At 42.9% G+C, this 22,094-nt stretch overlaps 1 protein-coding gene across 1 annotated transcript in view; it reads left to right on the top strand.

Moving 5' to 3' along the window:
- The first annotated feature begins 1,738 nt into the window (after window positions 1–1,738).
- itgb2 (integrin, beta 2) overlaps window positions 1,739–22,094 on the top strand; it is a 102,401-nt gene continuing 82,045 nt past the window's right edge. The window contains exon 1 of the mRNA XM_060827593.1: window positions 1,739–1,850. The gene's annotated coding sequence lies outside the window, so the exon portion shown is untranslated. The remainder of the gene's footprint in view (window positions 1,851–22,094) is intronic.

Raw genomic sequence — 22,094 nt, 5'->3', positions numbered from 1 at the left:
TTTGCTTTGCTATTGGCAACAGGATTGCTGGCATTCAGATTGACAGAGATGCTTTCGAGGATCTTGCTAAAGGTAGCACTTGTGTTATTTCTACAGCTTTTGGAGGTCCCTGTTGTAGGTTGAATAGAATGAATCAAACCCCTCCAGTGTGGAAACAGGCCATTCGGCCCAACAAGTCAATATGGACCCTCCGAAGGGTAACCCACATCAACTCACTCCCCTACCCCCTTGCTCTACATTTACCCCTGAACAATGCATCTAACCTACACATCCCTGAACACTACAGGTACTTTAGCAAGGCCAATCCATCTAACCTGCACATCTTTGGATTGAGAGAGGAAACCGGAGCACGCAGAGGGAACCCACACGGACACGAGGATAATGTGCAAACTCCACACAGACAATTGCCCGAGGCTGGAATTGAATCCATGGCCCTGGCACTGTAAGACAGCAGTGCTAACTACTGGATTTGGAGGATCTTGCTGAAGGTAGCACTGTTTTTAAAAAATACACCAAATGTTGGGGTCACAGCTGCGCAGAAAACCATGAGAAATACAAGGCAGGCAGTTTCACAGCATCCACAGAAGCCCAACATGGAGCTGCTAACCATATAAAAACAAGTGGGCGGCACGGTGGCACAGTGGTTAGCACTGCTGTCTCACAGCGCCTGAGACCCGGGTTCAATTCCCGCCTCAGGCGACTGACTGTGTGGAGTTTGCACATTCTCCCTGTGTCTGCGTGGGTTTCCTCCGGATGCTCCGGTTTCCTCCCACAGTCCAAAAATGTGCAGGTTAGGTGAATTGGCCATGCTAAATTGCCTGTAGTGTTAGGTGAAGGGTAAATGTAGGGGTATGGGTGGGTTGCGCTTCGGCGGGTCGGTGTGGACTTGTTGGGCCGAAGGGCCTGTTTCCTCACTGTAAGTAATCTAATCTAAAAAAAAGTCTGTTGGGGAGGACATGTTTCCTGTCAGCCTCACATCAGAGGTCTGAAGCATCTGCAAATCTGAGAAACTGTGGTCTCCCAAGAGAACCTCAAAACATCTCAAACATCTCAACACCTCGGCAACTCATGGAGAACCAGTCCCATGACTGATGGGAGCAGAGAAGGTTCATTAAGAGGATACATTGATTGGTTTACTGGGTCCAAGAGTGAACACATCAACCTCCAGACAGCTCGTGAAAGGGCACCAGCAAGCAACACCCACCCCACATGTGGCAGGGTCCGCAGCTCACACATTGAGCTTATGCACCCTCTCAGAAGCCATTGAACCCCAGGGTGAAAGCAAGTCGCCTGCAGTTATCAGGACCTGTATCAGAAGGAGGCGTTACCCATTTGGTGCCCAAGATATGCTGCAAAACCATGTCCTCTGAAGATAAACAGCTTCTCGGGATGTACAGAAATAAATAAATAAAGTCTCTCTCGCTTTCTTGCTGATCCAGGGTAAAAACAATGACTGCAGATGCTGGAAACCAGATTCTGGATTAGTGGTGCTGGAAGAGCACAGCATTTCAGGCAGCATCCGAGGAGCAGGAAAACCAACGTTTCGGACAAAAGCCCTTCATCAGGAATAAAGGCAGAGAGCCTGAAGTGTGGAGAGATCCAGATTCTTGCTGTTCTAGCACAGTCCAGAAGCGTCCTCTACACTGGATTTTCTCTTCTTGAGGCTCCTGTTGGGTCGATGCCATTGGTGGGTTCCGCTTAGTTTGGCAACGTCTTCTATATAATTCGCACAATCCACTTCCTCTCCTCAGCAGAGGGAAGCAGTTCACTTTAAACTGAAAGTGGAGGTAGTGGCAGCGTGCTGTACACCGCTCAGTGAGTGCGAGATCTTGGGGAAGGACTTCACCTGAGTAAGTACCCAAACCTTCATTGCACTGAGTGCCAAATGTTTTGCACTGAGCCTGGTGGTTCTCTGTCCCTGCTCCTCCATGCTGCAAGTCCTCAGTCTTCAGCTTTCGGAGGGCACACCGTGTGTTTCTTCTCTTCAGCTTTCAAGGGCATGTCTGGTGTCAGGTCGGTTTCTGTCTTTCTTACTCCCTCCTCAGCCAATTTTTTTTCCCCTCAGCCAATTTTTTTTGCCTTTCCCTAAACCAAATGTCAAGGCACTGTTAATACAGTGCACACGAGTCAGGCGCCAAACAGTGAGGACGCACAACAATACATTTAATGTTCATGTAACCATTTGTTGTCTTACTCGGAAATAAACATCGCCTATTTTGTTGTCATCACTTCGACTTTCTGCTGCATGCTAAGATACCATTGCCAGGCTCGGAGTAATTTTGATGCAGATAGTTCGAGTTTCAGAATGGCTCCGTTTGGGGAGGCATATGAAGAGGCAGAACCGTGTTCCAGTGCACCATTGAACTCTCAGCTAACCTGACGTCCCTAATAACAAACCATTTTCAATCTGTCCCATGACCTTGCATCCTGGATAAACTTGAGCTCAGTTGAAAATGTGTTGCTGGTTAAAGCACAGCAGGTCAGGCAGCATCCAAGGAATGGGAAATTCGACGTTTCGGGCATAAGCCCTTCATAAACTTGAGCTCAGCCAACACCTTGCTGCCTGTAACCTAACGTATACCAAATTCCATTTTGTGCTTGTGGACCCACACCCAAATGAACCCTGCTTCAAATTTTAAAATTCTCAACTTTGCATTCAATTATTTCCATAACCATATCTGTCCCTCTCTATCTTTGCAACCTCCCCCAGCCCAGAACCTCAGAGAGCTTTGCACTCTTTTGAGTCTGCCCTCTTGTAAGTTCGCAATCTTAATTGCTGATTTTTCTCTGCTGCCTCTCCCTCCTCCTTCAATCTTTAAAACTTCATCACCTTCAGGCAATTTTATACATATAAGGCAGTAAGTAAACTAGAGTTGATTTTATTCAGGACTGGTTCGTTTTGTAATTTTTTCATGGCCGTTATTATGAATATTAAATGAAAACTTTCATTGGATAAACAATCTGAGGGTACATTTTAAAAGATTAAATGTTAAAGCAAGACTCACCTGATTCAAAAGAGGGTTGACCTGAAAAAGGTTTATAAAATCATGAGGGGAAAGTGAGGACTGCAGATGCTGGAGATCAGAGCTGAAAAATGTGTTGCTGGAAAAGCACAGCAGGTCAGGCAGCATCATGAGGGGCATGGATAGAGTAAACAGACAAGGTTTTTTCCCTGGGATGGGAGAGTCAAAAACTAGAGGACATAGGTTGAAGATGAGAGCAAAGATTTAAAAGGGATCTAAGGAGCAACTTTTTCACACAGAGGGTGGTGTGTGTATAGAATGAGTTGTCAGAGGAAGTGGTGGAGGTTAGTACAATTGCAACATTTAAAAGGCATCTGGATGGGTATGTGAATAGGAAGGGCTTGGAGGGACATGGGTGAAATGCTGACAAGTGGGACTAGATTTATTCAGGATATCTGGTCGGCATGGACGAGTTGGACTGAAAGGTCTGTTTCTGTGCTGTATATCTCTACGACTATAAATTCACTCATGGGTATCCAGTTTGGTTCATGTTTTAAACATTACGAACTTGAAATTGCTTCACAACAAACCAAAACAGAAATCTATCATCCTCCATCAGTATTGTCCCTTTATCATTTCATTAACTTGCATTTAATATTTCAAAACAAATTCCAAAATGCTTTGTGGAAGCCTAAGAAAAAAGCTTGACCAGGATGAGTAACTGAAAACCCTGCTCCTCGAATGCTGCCTGAACTGCTGTGCTCTTCCAGCACCACTGATCCAGAATCTGGTTTCCAGCATCTGCAGTCATTGTTTTTACCTCATAAGAGAGTTGAATTTTGTGTGGATTGTTTGTGTGATTGTTGTGTGTGTGTGTGTGTGTGTGTGTGTGTGTGTGGTGGAGGAGGTGGGGGGGGTGGAGGAGGTACAAAGACAAAAAGGCATTAAGTTGGGAATTCCAGGGAGTGAGAGGTAATGTGGCTGAAGGTAAGGTCACCAGGTCAAGCATAGGAAGGCTATCAGCAAATAGGCAGGGGTTGGAGAAATAATAATCAACCTTCTGTAAGGGAAGGTTTTTTGGGCTGTTTATGGTGACACACACTGGGAACAATGATTGAGCAATAGTACTCATATCAGGCGGAGAATTATTTTATTGAGGTGTGTGATGAGGGGAGTCGGTGTATGTCTGTAACAATGAATATAAACGGTGAACTGGTGTGAAATAGGATATGGGCTGAGAATGTGTTGCTGGTTAAAGCACAGCAGGTCAGGCAGCATCCAAAGAACAGGAAATTTGACATTTCGGGCCAGAGCCCTTCATGATTCCTGATGAAGGGCTCTGGCCCAAAACGTCGAATTTCCTGTTCCTTGGATGCTGCCTGACCTGCTGTGCTTTAACCAGTAACACATTCTCAGCTCTGATCTCCAGCATCTGCAGACCTCACTTTTTACTGAAATAGGATATGGGCTGCAGAGTTCGGATACACTTAGGTTTATCAATATTGAAGCATGTGAAACAATCAGAGAGTGAAGTCAAAAACATATTTGAGGAATCTGGAGTTGAAGAAATGCTTTGATGAAGGTTTCAGAAAGGCTAAAAAGTAGAGATTGTAGCTGCTAGTATTTCAGAGGGAGTTAGCAATTGAGAGTATTTAAATCAAAAGTTTCCGCTTCAAGGATAGCTCCAGTGCTGTAAATGCAGTGATTCAGCCTGAAACACTCACCAGGTAATTGATGGTGGGTCTGAAGGTTATGCCAGGGGTTTCAGTCCTCATTTTGTTTACTGCAGGAAAATATTACTCATTCAAAACTGGATATCAGTCAAGCAGTTTGACAGAGACGAACGTGGAAGGAGGAATTCAGTGGTGGAATGGAGAGAACAAGTCGGGTTTCACTACAGACATGTTCAAGCTGGTTTTCTGTACATTGGTGACGTTACCCAAAGACAAAAAGTGTAGAAGAGAGAGAAAGGAACGGGTGGGGTCAAGGATATATCCTTATGATACTCAGGCGGTGATACAATGGTGGAAAGAGGAGTAATTGCTATCAATATTTTGTTCTGTTGGATACTGGCCAGAAGCCTAGATAATTTGTTTTCCTTGGAAAAGTGCTGGATGATTTATTTTGTTTACTTCAGCGGGCGGATATGGCTTAAATTTAACAGGAAAATGACATTTCCAACAAAGCAGCACTCAATCAGCGCTGTGTCAGAGCATTTGTCCAGATTAGCATTCAAGTCTTCAAATGGAGCTGAAATCCCAAAAACTTTGGCTTCAAGGACACAAATGTTATCATATGAACCATGCTGACCACTAGAGCACAAAAATATTGTTTTGAAATTAACATCAGAAACCATTTTAACTTGTTTGATAATTTTCAGGATGTGATAGGGCTGATAACACATTAATACCACAGAAGATGACAGTTTATGGGGATAAGTTGCAACAGCAACAGTTGAAGCTCTTAAAGTAAATGAACAAAGGGCTCCCCCCCCACCCACCCGCCTGCTGCAGTGGTTAGAGATAAAAAGGATGTGACGGGATAAGTTGGTTAAAAATTGGTTCTTGGACCAAATGTCAGTTGATGTTAAACTAAGCAAGAAGGTTTAGGAATTTGTATGTTTACTTTGCCCAGCAGGAAATGTGTTTGTTAGGCTTGAAATACCTTTTGGTTTTTATAATTTATGGTAAATTTTCAACTTTTTAAAAGTAAAAACCTTATTCTTTTTGCAAGCAAACAAATGACTTGAAGAGACTTTCATGGGACAGGCAAGCAAGTTTCTCAGCTTAGTGATCTGGATGAAGGTATTGAAGCCATTGTTGCTAAATTTGCAGATGACACAAAGATAGATGGAGGGACAGGTCGCGCTGAGGAGGCTGCAGAAGGATTTGCACATGCTAGGCAGGTGGGCAAAAAAGTGGCACATAGTATTCTATGTGTGAGGTCATGCACTTTAGTAGGAAGAATAGAAACATGAATTATTTTCTAATTCTGGAAATGCATTGGAAATCTGAAGCATAAAGGGCCTTGGGAGTCCTAGCTTCGGACTCTGTTCAGGTTAACATGGTGGTTCAGTTGGCAGTGAGGAAGTCAAATACAATGTTAGCATTTATTTCAAGAGGGCTGGAATACAACAGCAGTATGTACTGCTGAGGCTGTAGAAGGCTCAGGCCAGATTGCATTTGGAATGTTGTGAACAGTCCACGTAAGTAACGAAAAATATGCTGGCTTCGAAAGGGGTAATAAGAGGTTTTCAAGAATGATGCCATGGATGTAGGGCTTGTAATATGATGAATGGTTGAGGGCTCTGGTTGTATACTCGATTAAGTTGAGGAGGAGGAGGGGTTATCGGGCTGAAACTTGCAGAATACCGAGAGGCCTGGATCATGTGGATGTGGAGAAGTTGCTTTGATTGATCGGAGAGACTCGGACCAGAGGGCACAACCTGAGAGTGAACGGCCAACCCTTTAGAACTGAGATGAGGAGGAATATCAGCAGCCAGAGGGTAATTAATCTGTAGAACTCATTCTTTCAGCTTCTGCGACATTGAATGTATTTCATAATAGAATATCTTATGGTATTGATTGGTAAGGGGGTCAATAGAAACAGGGAGAAGACAGGACAAAGTGATAGAGAAAGATTTCGGGCATGATCAAATGATGGACTGAATGGCAAACTTCTGCTTTTCTATCTTATGGTCCTATAAGATGACTGATGAATGGAATCAATTTGAGAGGTGATTTGCAGAAGTGATAACACCTTTACTTCTCAGGATGTGTGTAAGTATTTCACACTTAATGAAATTCTTCTGAATTGCAAGAACACAGAAACCAATTTAGAAACAGCAAGGTTACACAGTGCACAGTTCAAAAGCTCATTATAGGCTCTTACAAGAAGGGCGAAGGACTGTGTTTTCGCAACTCTGCAACAGTCAGCTAAGCCCTCAGATTAACCTCATTCCATCTGAAAGAGAACACCCCAAGAAGTTGGTGCTGCCTTGGTATAGCAATGAATGACCCAGATTGTGTCATCACGTCAGAGAGGAGTTTAAACTCTCAGCTTTCTGCTACCAATAAGCCAAACTGACAACTACCAATAACTTGAATTCTGTGTCAGTTTGGCAGTGATTTGCTTATTTTATGATTGTTAAAAACCAGCTAACCTCATTTATTGCTGAAAATTATGTGAGGAAACAAATTAATTTTTTGAATTTTGTATAAAATGTACAAGCTTGGAATTTGAGTAGAGTGTTTACTGCTTGAAAAGCACAACAAGTCAGGCAGCATCTGAGGAGCATAAGAATCGACATTTCGGGCGCGCCCGAAACATCGACTCTCCTGCTCCTCGGATACTGCCTGACCTGCTGTGCTTTTCCAGCATTACACTAGTCTGATCTCCAGCATCTGCACTTTCTCCAAGCTTGGAATTTCTGCTAAAAAGGAAATATTTCCATTCTCGCTACTATATTTCATAATCCTTCCTTTTGCTGATGAAAAGTAAGGTGAATCATGCTGCGATTTACTATCTTATTTGTTGCCATGTCTGGTTTCATTCTAAATGTGGTGAACAATTCGGGACAGACTGAGACCATGCAGATATTGATTAAAAGCAAAGAGAGCAGAGCTGGAGATTAACGGAGAGGAAATAAGATGAACATGTATTTAAAAAGCTCCTCTCAATCCTTTCTGAAGCGTTTTATAGTTGTTGTGAAGTGCAGGCACTGTTGCATACAAAATAGCCAATTCATACACAGCAAAGTTCCACAAACAATGTGATAATCACCATATAATGACCAGGACATTGTAGTGAACAGTACTTGTCTTCTTCAATCTAGTGTCAGTGGATCTTTTAGAATTGGCTGAAAGGACCTACGTATCCATGGTTGAGAGAGCCATCTGAAAGAGTGCTCCTCTTATAGTGCAGTATTTCTGCCACAGCTGACACTCTAACTGAAGTCTGAGAAATAAAAACAACAGAACTGGGAAGCAACAGGCAAAATACATGATAGAGTAATTTTTGAGGACTTTTATTTATGATTAAATTCTGTTTTGTTTTATTAAGATTACACAAAGAAATGCACATTTTACAGTCTTGGAAACAGTTGCCTTTTTGTTTGTGGGAAGGGCCGGTTTCTTCAATGGGCTGTTGGGAATCATGCAAGCTGGGGTGAAAAAAAAATCAAAGCTGTGAAATCAAACCACAAACACTGCTGCAGTGACAGCGATGAGGAATGGAAATAGACACTTTTGAAGTCTACGGCCTTCAAAGGATCAACCAGAAAAGAATATTCCCTACGATTGGGAAATCCAAGTTGATCATTTAAAATTTTCACATCAAGAATGAGGAAAGAGGCAAGAGGGAATTCCTTTGTTCAACATTGATGGAGCATTTGTCACAGTAAGTATTTGAGTGGAAGGCTGTGCCCACCTTTAAAGTAGTAATGGATCCACGTCTAACACAAATGGGGACACGCTGTAACAGGCATAAAGCAGGTCACTGGGAGGAGTTTTAGATTGTTTGAGCAAAGAGGCGAAAGAGATACGAGGGATGACAGAGCATCCTTTGGTATGATTAACCTATACTTGATTCCAAATCAGATAGCTGGGTGAAATAAAAGGTTTCCTTGATTCATACAAGGAAGTGGACAAACACTCAATGAAGCAATTCTTTTTCTAATTGATATTTTCATCCAAACCATTGCTGAAAGCAATGGTGTTGTATTTTCTGTTGGGTTCCTGTAAGAACCTCATGACCAAATGCAAAAACATGTGTTCAGTGATGTGGGACTTGAGGAATTTTTATCCGGTTCCTTAGATGACTCCACCAGATGTAGATAGTGGTAAGCTTGTCAGGCCTTTCAAAGTCAATTCACAGATTCTTTTCCCAAAGAATAATCTGCCAAATTGGGATCCCTCAACTCCATCAACATAAAAATCTTATTAGACCATCAGTGCACACCCCTTCCTCAGCATCTATTCTTAGAAAGACTTGAGCCTGTAATCTAGATTGACACATTAGTGTCATACATAGAGAGTACTGGATTCCTGGGTGTACTCTGCTTTGAATGAAGTGTATTCCTGATGTCAAGCTTGCTCCCTTGTGGAAGTAAGACGTGCAACTCAGAACAAAAAAAAAGTGAGGGATAGGTCATTCAGGCATGGCCTTTCCATTAGATCATGGCTGACCTATATCTTAAGTACATTTGCCTGTTTGGTTTCATAGCCCTTCAGGTTCTTGCCTGATCATATTTGAACACAAAAAAAAAGGGATTTTTAAAATTGTGTTGGTCAAATATCTGCACAGAGGCCATTGCCAGGTCACCCTTTATTGACTTGTACACTGACGATGGCCAACCAGCTCAGAATCAGTCCCTAAATTGAGATTCTATTCTCCTGCTTTTTTTAAAAAAAAAATTTATTAAACATTACAGTTTAGAACACAATTAAAATTAACAGCTGTGTACAGAGAAACAGCAAAGGGAGAGGAGCAGGAAAGTCAGGCCCCAAACCCCCAGGTTCAACCAGTTTCCAAGGAAATGAGAACAAACCTCAAATCCCACTTTTTCATCACAAAACAGGAACAAATACATATCAGGAAGTCCGATTAGACAAAAAGTTGTGTAGAATACAAACCCCACCTAACAACCCACCCATCCCTCCCACATTCCAGCCACTCTAAGGCAGCCCACCCCTATGCCTCTTGTGGCTCCATTACCATAAACAGTAATATTCAAAATACATAGGCCAAGAACAGAGAGCAAAAAACAATGAATGCCGATGCTGGAAACCACATTCTGCATTAGTGGTGTTGGAAAAGCACAGCAGTTCAGGCAGCATCTGAGGAGCAGTAAAAGCTGGATACTGCTTGGACTACTGTGCTTTTCCAGCACCACTAATGCAGAAATAGGCCAAGAACAGAGTCCACACCACAATGCAGAATGCATCATCAGAGATAGAGTCCACATCTGAAAGCAACAGATATACACCTCAGAGCACATATACAGTTGTTCAATCTCTGCAGAGGCCTGGCTTATGCACAGAGAACCAGGCCCACTCTCAGGAACAAGGTACGTTGTGAACATACAGTTAACTCAGGTGTTTTGTCCACTCCTTAAAGCAGAATCCACTCCCAAACTCCAAGATGCAGCAATTGCTCACCTCCCAGCACGTACAGAGGCCTAATCCACTGACAAAGACCAGGCCTACCCACAGCAACAACTCATCTGGAAAGATGGATTTTCTCACAAGGGCTCCATCCAAACACCAAATAAAATAAAAGCACATACAAAAAAAAAACAGAATGCAAGGGTTTAAACCCTACCACAAAAACCAACATTGCCCTTTTCTTGATGTGAAAAAGAAAAGAACAAGACACAGGCTATAACCAGCTAGTGAAACAACAACTCCCTAATGAGAACTGAATTACACCTGAAACACATTGACTGTGTAAATCAGGTAATTTAGAAATCAGTCCTCAGTAAAAAAGACACCAGTTTACAAACTGGCTACATAATTCAGCCAGATCAGGAATTAGATTGTCCCCCCCCAAAAAAAGCAGAAACCAACAGTACCACGAACACACTGACTGTGGGCCAGTCAGGAGAGAGTCAGTCGCCTGAACTGAGGGGACTGGTTATTTTTCCCCTCCCCGACTAGCAGCAGTAGTACTTACATTTTCCCCAGCATCCATGTTGTGTCTGTGAGTGTGAGAGAAAGAAAGTCTAAACCTTTATTCAGTTTTCACCACCATTCAAGTGGCCAGTGACAAGCAGTGCCCTTCTCAAAGGGCAATACTGCATGATCACAAATCTGAAAGGGGAGGGCAGGGACGAAATCAAAATCCAGTTGGAGGGGGAAATAAAACGCTCCACTCTGTGAAAACTGAGGATGTTGGTAATCGCCTGTTTTTTTTTGTCAAACTCTACAAAATACAGTTAACTGTAAACAAAAAGGAACCGTTTGCAGAAACAAACATCTATATAAGGGGAAAGGGCATTAAGGCCAAACCCCAAACTCCACCGTTCAACCAGTTTTTAAGGAGATGAGGTCAAACCTCAAATCCCACTTCCTTTCATCACAAAGATAACAGTAACAAACATAGACAAGACAGTGCAATCAAATCACAAACTGTGCATTGAACACAGACCCAATATAGCTATAAAAAAGACACCTGATACCCATCTGTATCACATACTGATAGCCTCCTCGCAGGAAAGCTGATACAGGGCAGGCCAGTCAGTATGTGGGGAGGCTATCAGCTACCTGGCCCCACCCGGCCCATTTTCCTCCAGGCTGGTCATCGACCTTCCAGCCCGTGTACTGCCTGCCCCTCCTTTGACCAGTTTTCCTTTGAGCATGCTGTTGGCTGCCTAGCCCCCCCGCCTTGCTCTCAGTACCCTGTATGCTCAACAGACCCCCTCCACCCCACTTTCCCCCAGGCCAGTCATTGACCCTCCAGTTCCTAGCCACCCCAGGTACTGACTAGTCCATTCTGGCCCACATTCAAACACAATTACAAAACCCACATGCAGTAACAGAATTCACAAAATCTCAATACAGTTTCCAGTATAAAGGTGGAGTCCATGCCCACGGCACGGTGGCACAGTGGTTAGCACTGCTGCCTCACAGCGCCTGTAGACCTGGGTTCAATTCCCGACTCAGGCGACTGACTGTGTGGAGTTTGCACATTCTCCCCGTGTCTGCGTGGGTTTCCTCCGGGTGCTCCGGTTTCCTCCCACAGTCACAAAGATGTGCGCATCAGGTGAATTGGCCATGCTAAATTGCCCGTAGTGTTAGGTAAGGGGTAAATGTAGGGGTATGGGTGGGTTGCGCTTCGGCGGGTCGGTGTGGACTTGTTGGGCCGAAGGGCCTGTTTCCACATTGTAAGTCTAAAAACACAGTGCATAGAATACACACACCCAGCAAGCCACCCATCCCATCCACTCTAACGCGCCTCTACACCCCTTCCGCTCTCAGTCTGCCCTGACACACCTTCTGGCCACCTCGAGGACATCCCGCTCTGGTAGCTGCCCGGGGTGACAGCACTGAGGAAGGCCTACCCTTCCGGCTCTCAGTCTGCCCCTATGTACCATTTGGCTCTCGCCCACCCGGACGTGCCATCTGGCCTGTGGACTACCCTGGCACACATTCCGGCCACCTCTAGGACAGCCCATCAGTGACAGCGTGCAGAGCAGTGACAGGGATGACAGCGTGCAGAGCGGCCCCCAAGCCTTCCGGATCTCAGTCTGCGGCCGTTCTTACATACCTTCCGACCACCTCTAGGGCAGCCCGCCCCAAATGCCCCTTCTTGGGATGACAGCGCTCAGAATGGTCTAACCACCTTCTGGCTCTCGGGCATCGGGGTGGCCTACCCACCCTCCGGTTTTTGGGACAACCTACCAACCTTCAGATTCACAGGATGGCTTCCTCATCCTCCGGCCATCATGACAACCTATGAGCTTCCCAGCTCACAGAGAGGCCTGCTAGACGCAAGGACACAAGGCAGTGCAGGTGATAACCCCAGCAAACAAGAAGCCAAAGTCAATTATCAACAAACAGATACCCTTCTAGTACACAGAGTCCATTACCATAAAGAGTTCTCTTCAAAGTGTAGAGTCCATTTCCATAACAGATTCCACTCCGGTATACCAGGTGCATGATCAGAAATAGACTCCATTCCAAACTGCAGAGTACATTGCCAAAACCAGAGTCCACAACTGAGGGCAGAGTCAACTCTTAAAAGCAGCAAATGCACATCCCACTGTTTTTGCCTCCAAAACCACAAATATCTGATGAAGAACAGACAGACTCCCAAAAAAGGAAGACAAGTGGCAGTTGGAACTTAACACAGGGTGAGGTGATCTATTTTGGCAGAAGGGGTAGGAAGGCAAAGGTAGAGAGATCTGGGGATGTATTGATTTCTGAAGGTGGTCAAATATATTGAGAGAGTTGTGAGCAAAGTACATCTTGGGCTATGTAAACAAACATAAGAACAAGGAGAAGGTGGAGACAATCCATCCTCCCGAGTCTGATCCGCCATTTGATATGATCGTGGCTGATCTCATCTCAGCCTCCCTCTTTGGTCTTTATAACCCTTCAACTCATTGTTAATTAAAAATCTATCAATCTCCTCATTCACTTTACTCAATGTCCAAGCATCCATCACACACTTGGATAGTAAATTCCACAGCTTCACACCTCTTTAAGAGAATCAATTTCTCTTCATTTCTGTTTTAAACCTGGTATTCCTGATCCTAAATCTATGGGATTGCCCCACGTTCGGAAACATCCAGCTTTCCAACATCCACTTGGTCAATCCTCTTGAGCATCATATATACCTCAATTGGGTCTCCTCTTGTTCTGCTAAATTCCAGGCAGCATAGGCCTAAACTGCTTAGTCTCTCTTCAAAAGACAATTAGAATCAACCACGTCAACTGCCTCTGAACTGCCTCCAATACAACCACATCCCTCCTCAAGTAAAGGGACCCAAATTGTACTCAGTACTCCAGGTGCAATCTAACAAATGCATTATACAGTTGCAGCAATACTCTCCAACTTTTATGCTTTATAAATTTATCAATAAATGCCAAAATTCCATTTGCCTTCCTCCTTATCTGCAGAATAGATTTCTGTGATACATACACGAGAACACCCAGATTCCTCTGCACCAATGCACTCTGATGTTTCTCTCCATTTAATAAGAAGTTGTCTTTCTATATCTCTGAACCAAATTGATAACCTTACACTTAACCATATTGAACTTTATTTGCCAAATTTGCTATTTACTAAACCCATCCATAGCTATTTTAAAATTTCCTATTTCTTAATTGTAACTTGCTACTCTACCTATTGTCGTGCCATCTGCAAATTTGGCTGTAGTACTTTCTATTCCCACGTTTAAGTAATTCATACAGATTGTAAATAGTTGGGGCCTGAGAATTGAAGAAAGTGACATCCAACTAATTACATCTTGCTGAACAAAAAATACCCATTATCCCTACTCTTTGTTTCTACATTGATGAGCCAATCCTCTATCCAAGAGCACAAGACCATAAAAATTAGGAACTGGAGTAGGCCCTTTGAACCCTCGAGCCTGTTCCACCACTCAGTAGGATAATGGCTGCTCTGAGATTCCTCATGTCCACTTTCTTACATTTCCCATAACCCTCGATTCCCACCAATCAAACAATTTATCTATCTTAGCTTTAAAGATACATAAAGACTTTGCTCCCACTGCTCACGTGACAAAAAGTTCCAAAGATTCATAATGCTCTGAGAGAAGAAATTCCTCTTCATCTCAGTGTTAAAGAGGCACCCCTTTGTTCTGAAATTCTGCCTTCTGATCCTCTCTCCCATGAGGAGAAACAATCCCTCAGTAATTATCCTGTCAACTATTTTAGTTTCAAGTGTATCACCTCTCATTCTCCGAAACTCCAGTGAGTAGAATTCAAATCTGTTCAGCCTTTGCCCACACTGGGGAATCATCCTCATGACCTTTCTCTGAATTGTCTCCAATTAAATGATATATTTCATTAAATAAGGGAACCAAATTCCAGATATAGTCCCACTAACACCTTGTACAGTTTCAGGAAGACTTCTGTACTCTTATACTCCAACGCCCATGAAATAAAGGCCAACATTTATTATTTTTCCTGATTACCTACTGCATATGTGTGCTACCTTTCTATGTTCTGTACTTATTACCCCTAACCCCATGTGATTATAATTTATGTATTTCCTTTTGTGAGGTTCCTTATCAAATGCTTTCTGGAAGCTGAAATGTACTATATCTGCAAAATTCCCAATATCTATATATTTTGTTACATCTTCAAAGGGCTTAGCAAATTAATCAAAAATGGTTTATCCTTCATAAAACTATGTTGACTCTGATGGATTGTATTTTCACTTACCAAGTGAATTTTATGACTGTCTTAATACTGGATTTGAATAATTTCTCAATGTCACATGTTAAACGAACTGGTTTGTAGTTTGCTACTTTTTGCCATCCTCTCTTTTTGATTACATGTGTCATATTAGCATTTGTCCAAACCACCAGAATTTATCCCACATCCAAGGAATTGTTATTATAACTAATGGATCCACTGTCTCGATAGCCACTTCCTTTAAGACCCCAAGATTTAAACCATCAGTCCCTGGAGATGTGTCTACCTTCATTCCCAGTGGTTGGTTCAGTACTTTTTTTTCCTAGGGATAAAGTTCCTCCCTTTCTATAAATCCTGCTATTGGGGTGGTACTCATATTCGCCACTTTAAAAATGAAGCAAAGTATTGATTTAGTGGTTCTGATATTTCTGTGTTTCCCACTACTTACTCCCTAGTCTCATCTTCAAGGGGCCAACATTCACTTTAGCTATTTTCTTCCCTTTTATATTCTTACGGAAGCTTTTGCTATCAGTGTTTTATATTTTAAGCGAGTTTTCTCTCATAATTTACTGTTGCTCTTTTTATGGTTTCTCTCGTAATCTTTTAGTTGATCTTTGAAAGTTTCCCAAACTTCCAGCCTGCCACTTGCCTTTGCAATATGATATGCTTTAGTTTTTATCTTTGCATCATCTTTAACTTCTTTGCTTAGCCATGGATGTTTCTCCCCTTTTCCAATCTTTCTTCCTTTCCGGAATATATTTTAGTTGGGAACAATTGAGTACATCCTTAAATATCTGTCACTATGCATCAGTTATCCTACCTTTTAGTTTTCTTGCCTGGTCCACTATGGCCAGATCTATCCTCATGCCTATGTAATTCCCTTTGTTTAACTCCAGAGTGCTAGTGTGGGACTCCAATTCCTCGCCAACCAACTAATCCCACCTCATTATACAGTACCAAATTCAGAATAGCCTGCTGTCTGGTTGATTCCAAAACACATTGCTCCAAGAAACAATCAACGTTTCAGGCCAGAGCCCTTCATCAGGAATCTGGCCCGAAACGTCGAATTTCCTGTTCCTTGGATGCTGCCTAACCTGCTGTGCTTTAACCAGCAACACATTTTCAGCTCTGATCTCCAGCATCTGCAGACCTCACATTTTACTCCAAGAAACAATCTCCAAGACATTCAATGGACCTCGAAGCTACCTTTGCCAATTTGATTTCTGAAATCTATATGCATATTGAATCACCCATAATTATTGCTGTACCTTATCTTACAAGCCCCCAATACTTCCTGTTTAGACTGTGCCCCAAGCAGGGCTACTGTTTGGGGACCTATAGATTACACCTACCAGAGACTGCTTTCCCTTGTAATTTCTTATTTCCACCCAGACTGTCTTGATCTCCAATGTTGTCATCATTTCTCACTACATCACAGATTTCTTTCATTACTAACAACCCACCTCCTTTTCCTTCCTACTGATTCTTCCAAAACACACAGTCTCTCTGTATATTCAATTTGCAGAACTGGTTTCTCTGGAACCATGTCTCAGTAATTGCCATCAAATCATATCTAATTGTCTCTATTTGCACTGTTAACATATTAATCTTGTTCTGAATGCTTCATGCATTCAGATACATGGCCTTTAAATTTGGTCTTATTAGCCAATTCCCTTAATCTTGCACATATCATTGGGCCACTATGATGTTCACACATTCTGTCCTTCCTTTCCTTTTCTGGTAACGTTCAGACTCATCATGAACTTGCACTCCCACCTTCTCCTTTAACTTTGATTGTTTAACTTTCCATGAACCCTCCCCCAGCTATGTAGTTTAAAGCCTGATCTACAGCCCTAGGTATGCAATTCACCAGGACTCTGGTCAAAGCATGAGTCAGGTGCGACCTCGCCCATTCGAAAAGCTCCTTCCTTCCGCAGTATTGGTGCCAGTATCCCATGAATTCAAACCCATTTCTCCCACACTAATTTTCAAGCCACGATTTGCCTCTTTAATCTGATTGACCCTGTGCCAACCTCCTCATGGCTCAGGTCATAATCTGGAGATCATTACCTTTTCAGTTTGGCTTTTAACTTAGTCCCTAGCTCCTCATATTCCCTCAGCAGAACTTCTTTCCTCTTTCTACCTACATTGTTGTATCTACAACAACTAGCTCTTCTCCCTTCCATTCCAAGTTGGTCTGCAGCCCAGATGAGATATTCTGAACTTGGGTACCAGACGGGCAACCCAGTCTTCGGGACTCTCGATCTTGGCCACAGAGAATAGTGTCTATTCCCCCGACTATATTATACCCATTTAAAACCACTTTTCTATTTTCTCCGCCCTCTTGAATGGCTCCCAGTTCCATGGTACTATTTGCTAATCCTCCCTGCAGACTCTGCACTTGTCCACACAGGGAGCCAAAATCTTGAATCTGTTGGATAAGGGCAAGAGCTGAGACTCCTACAGTGCTAACTCCTCTGCCTGCCTTGCTGGTAGTCACATCTTCCTGTCCCTAATGACTGGCCGAATTCGAGGTAGTTAATCTAAGGGTTGTGACTGCCACTGGAAACTCGCCCCTTCCTTGGTGTGTCGCAGTGTTCAAAACTCAGCCTCGAGCTTATCAAATCTAGCTGAAGTTGCTCAACTCAATCAACACTTCTTGCAGATGTCCTCACTATGAACCACATCTCCATTTTAATTACTTAGTTCTTAATTTGTTTTATAAAAGTTTCCTACTGGCCTTTCAGTTTATAATCTGTAAAATATTTCTCCTATTTACTTTCAATCTGTAATAGATAATCAAATTTGTAGCTATTATCAATCAATGGCCTTATGGTTTTCTTGTAATTTTCTTTATGTGCTGGGCTGCCCTGATTCTGGGCTTTAATTTAGTCTGTTGAAAGTAAAAACTACGAAGCAAAAACAAAAGCATTCAGCACCTCTTCCCCTTTGCACTGAATTCCAGCAAGGCACTAAACTTCCAGTCATACAGATTCACTCTGGCTGACTGTCATTCTGGATATGCCTTCTCCAGTTGTTCACACAAAATGTACTGAGAAGCAAAGATAGGGAAGTTCATGTTAACGCTATCCAAAGCTCTGGTGAGGCCACAATTGGAGAACTGTGCTAGTTCGGTTCACCACATTTCAGATCTATGTAAAGGTTCTTGAGAACTCAGATATGATTTACTAAAATGGTTCCAAGATGAAAGAACTTTGCTGCAAGATCAGGTTGGAGAACTTAGGCTTGTTCTCCTCGGGGTAACGGGGGAATGAAGAAAGACTTCATCACCACACATTGAAATAAGACTGGTAGTAAAAGCTGTTCTCATTTGCTGATGATACAACGATCCTGGATCTGATTAGATTCCCTACAGTGTGGAAACAGGCCCATCGGCCCAACAAATCCACATTGACCCTCCGAAGAGTAACCCACCCAGACCCATTTCCCTCTGACTAAAGCACCTAACACTACGGGCAATTTAGCCTGGCCAGTTCACCTGACCTGCACATCTTTGGACTGTGGGAGGAAGCCACGCAGACACGGGGAGAATGTGCAAACTCCACACAGACAGTCGCCCGAGGCTGGAATCGAACCTGGGACTCTGGTGCTGTGAGGCAGCAGTGCTAACCACTGAGCCACCGTAGTAAAGTTTGGGGCAAAAGATGAAGGGGAGATGGGAGGAAGAACTGATTGGCTCAGCACGAATGTTTTGGAGTCCACAGCATAGAAAGAATGGAAGAGGACAGGACCAATGATTTTAACAGAAAATTGGAGACGCAATTTAGGGAAATCAACTTGCAATCTTAGGCAGACTGAGTAAGAGATTGGGATTGTTTGCATTGTTCTACAAATCTGGCATGGGTTTGAGGAGCTGCATTATTCTATGATTCGATGAATGTTGTTGCTTCTACATTCACAGGCTGTTCTTTGATATTGAATGAAAATGGTCACTTATGTGTGAATCTCAGCTGGAAATGTGAGTATTTTATTATGCAGGATATCTTGCTGAATCTGATCCAGCATCTGTTTGCTATTCACACACACGCAAGCTCTTCACCAGGTATTTCTCGGTCAAGTTAATTTTTTCCTCCTCCTCAGCCTTTTGGTGCTTAGCCCAGTTGTAGCACCCGTATGTCTGTGCTAACTAAGTTGTCTTGGTCTGTATGCCTTTGTGCACAGAAAGGTACCCATGAAACTATGGAAGAAACACTGATTGTAATCATTGCTGTAACATATGAAACACATGACAATGTTAGTCATTGTGTTTTAGCTGGTCTTGCTTCTGGTAATTAAGTATGCAAGGTTACTTTGCAAGAGTACTTTTTTGAATGTCAAAATGACTCCATGAAATAGAGATAATGGCTCCTGCTAACAGGTGTTTACAAGTATGTACACATTTAATGTCTTCTAAACCAGAGTGGGAACAGAACCCAATTTTTCAAGAAGGTGCTTCTCCAGCACTAGTTCAGAGTGATTGTTTTACTTATCTTGTAACTACTGATAATAACTGCAAGATATCAACATTGCTGAGACTGAGAAGATGTCACAGCGATGCATGAAGCAGACAAAGCTCATGATAACGTCTGTTTTCAATAGCTTGCTTTTCCTGGAACAGGTAACTACTCTGAAGCCAAAGCTTGAGTGGTGCCTCTCTAAATCAAGCATGGCTCAGCAGGAATCTCTCCCTCTCTTACTATCTGCCACTGTTGCATTGCAAAGGCTTGATAGCTGAAAAATCATCTCTTTGGCTGCATTATAAATGCACTTGCCATTGCCATTAGTGAGAGTAGAGTCTAGAGATTCTGGGTTGAAGATTACCCATTGTGCTACAAATCTTGATAATATTCATTAACAACTTGGATAATGGCATAAAAAGGTCAAGTATCCAAATTTGCTGACAACGCATTGGGCAGCATTGCAGACAATGTTGATGACATTATAAGATTACAACAGGATGCTGATAGATGAGATGAATGGGCGAAACTGTGGCAGATGAACACAAGCAAGTGTAAGGTTATCCATTTCAGATATAAAACAATAGATCAGGGTATTTTTGAGAAAGCACAAAGTTAGCCACAGTGGATGGCCAACGAGGTTTGGGGTGCAGGTACAAAGTTCTTTAAAATGCCACAAACAGGTGCAGAAAATAATCAAGCAGGCTAATGGAATGCTGGCCTTCATATCGAAAGGGCTGGAGCACAGGGATGCAGACATTATACAAACCCTAGGCTGATCCCAGACTACTGTAAGCACCTCTGGGCACCACACACGAGGAATGATGTTTTTGGCCCTGGTGGGAGTTCAACACAAGTTTACAGGGATACGTCTGGACATCATAGGTTAAGTTATGAGGAGAGATGAGACACATTGGGCCTTTATTCTCTAATTTAGAAGGTTAAGGGGTGATCTAATTGAGATCTTCAGGATATTAATACAGGAGGACAGGGTAGATAAAGATAAACTATTTCTGCTGGTTGAAGATGACAGAACCAGGGAACACAGTCGAAGAATTAGGGAGGGATTTAGGAGAGATGTTAGAAAGCACTTTTACACATGATGAATAGTGGATGTTTGAAACTCTCTTCCTCAAATGGTGGTGGATATTATTTCAATTCCAAAATTTAAGTCTGACATTGACATTTTTTTATGAAGCAAGGGCATCAAGGCATCTTGCCCCAAGGCAGGCATTTGGAGTGAGGCCACAGATGAGCCATGACCTAACTGAATAGCAGAATAGGCTTGAGGTGTTGAATGGTCCACTCCTGGTCTTGTGTTCCTATGTACAAAACCTCCTCTTCACATCGTCTGGATTGATTTTAAAAAGGAAGCATAAATTCATATATAAGTTAGGTTGTTACACTGCTGATCTCAGGCATATTCTTGAAAGCAAGTCCAACACAGAGATTTGGATCATCTAACCTACACTCTAATCTACTCTAATAAGTTATGGTCTATCAATATGACCAACTGTGAGCTTAGCTAATAACTAAACTAAACTCTGACAAATCTGAGCCACATATTTGTAGCTTGGAACAGGTTGATGCCATTTTCTGAAAGAGGAAAGGCACTTGCCTGGGGAGATGGAAAACCAGTGGAACACTCAGGGAAACGTTGTCTGAGAAAGTCATAAATTTGCCCTCTGCCTGCTTTTTATTTGATGAAATACCACTTTCTTTTTGGAAATAGGAGAATAACTCCCAGTGGATCTCATCTGCTCCAATTATTCGTCTTCTTCTTTGCTTCTCTTTTCTGCATCTTCGTGCTTTATCTTCTGCTCTCCAACAATTCCTGGTCTCCAGCAACAATTTCCAGCCTCCGGTGAGCAATGATTTCCAGCCTCCAGTGAAAACTTCCAGCTTGGTGCAGCAGCCTCCCGGCACGATGTGGCGACCTATTGACCTGGCATAGTGGCCTCCCGGTGTGGTATAGTGACCTATCGGCTGTGCGTAGTGGCCTCCCAGTGTGGTATAGTGACCTATTGACCTGGCATAGTGGCCTCCCGGTGTCATGTAGTGACCTATCGACATAGTGCAGTGGCCTCCCGGGGTGGTATAGTGACCTATCAACCTGGCGTAGTGGCCTCCCAGTGTGGTGTGGTAACCTGTAGGCCTGGCATAGTGGCCTCCTGGTGTGGTATCGTGGCCTGGCATAGTGGCCTCCCAGTGTGGTATAGTGACCTAACGACCTGGCGTAGTGGCCTCCTGGTGTGGTATAGTGGCCTAGTGTAGTGGCCTCCCGGTGTGGTATGGTGACCTGTCGGCCTGGCGTACTGGCCACCTATTGTGGCGTCCTTGGCCCAGCCTGGAACTGATCTCCCAGCATCATGATCCTAAAGGTGAAGCTCGGCATGGTCTGAAGCCAGGGCTCAGTGCGGACTGGAAGCTAGGTGCCAGCGTGGTCTGTTGTTCTGAACTTATATTTCTGCAATGCTACTCTATGGTCAAAAATCTTGTAACAGAAGCCGCTGTACTTAGGTACCTAAATCGGTGCTGGAAGTAGCATATATAAACTTTCCATGATATTCATTGAGTAAAGGCTAATTCTGATTCTGATTCTAACAGAGAAAGGATATATATTGCATGAATGCTGATGTTCCCTTTCATATTGTCAGTTACTTTATTATTTAATTCTTCTGGAAATTTTGGCTTTTAGTACTGGTTTTGTTTTTATTTTTTGTAGTGGTTGCAAAAGTTACTTAAAGCATGCCAATTAGTCCAAAAGGGAATGAGCAAAATTAGGTTTTCAG

Source organism: Hemiscyllium ocellatum, chromosome 7 (genome assembly GCF_020745735.1).
Source record: "Hemiscyllium ocellatum isolate sHemOce1 chromosome 7, sHemOce1.pat.X.cur, whole genome shotgun sequence".
NCBI classification, from domain to species: domain Eukaryota; kingdom Metazoa; phylum Chordata; class Chondrichthyes; order Orectolobiformes; family Hemiscylliidae; genus Hemiscyllium; species Hemiscyllium ocellatum.
The sequence above is the reverse complement of the archived record's forward strand: the minus strand, read 5'-3'. Positions and strand labels throughout refer to the sequence as shown.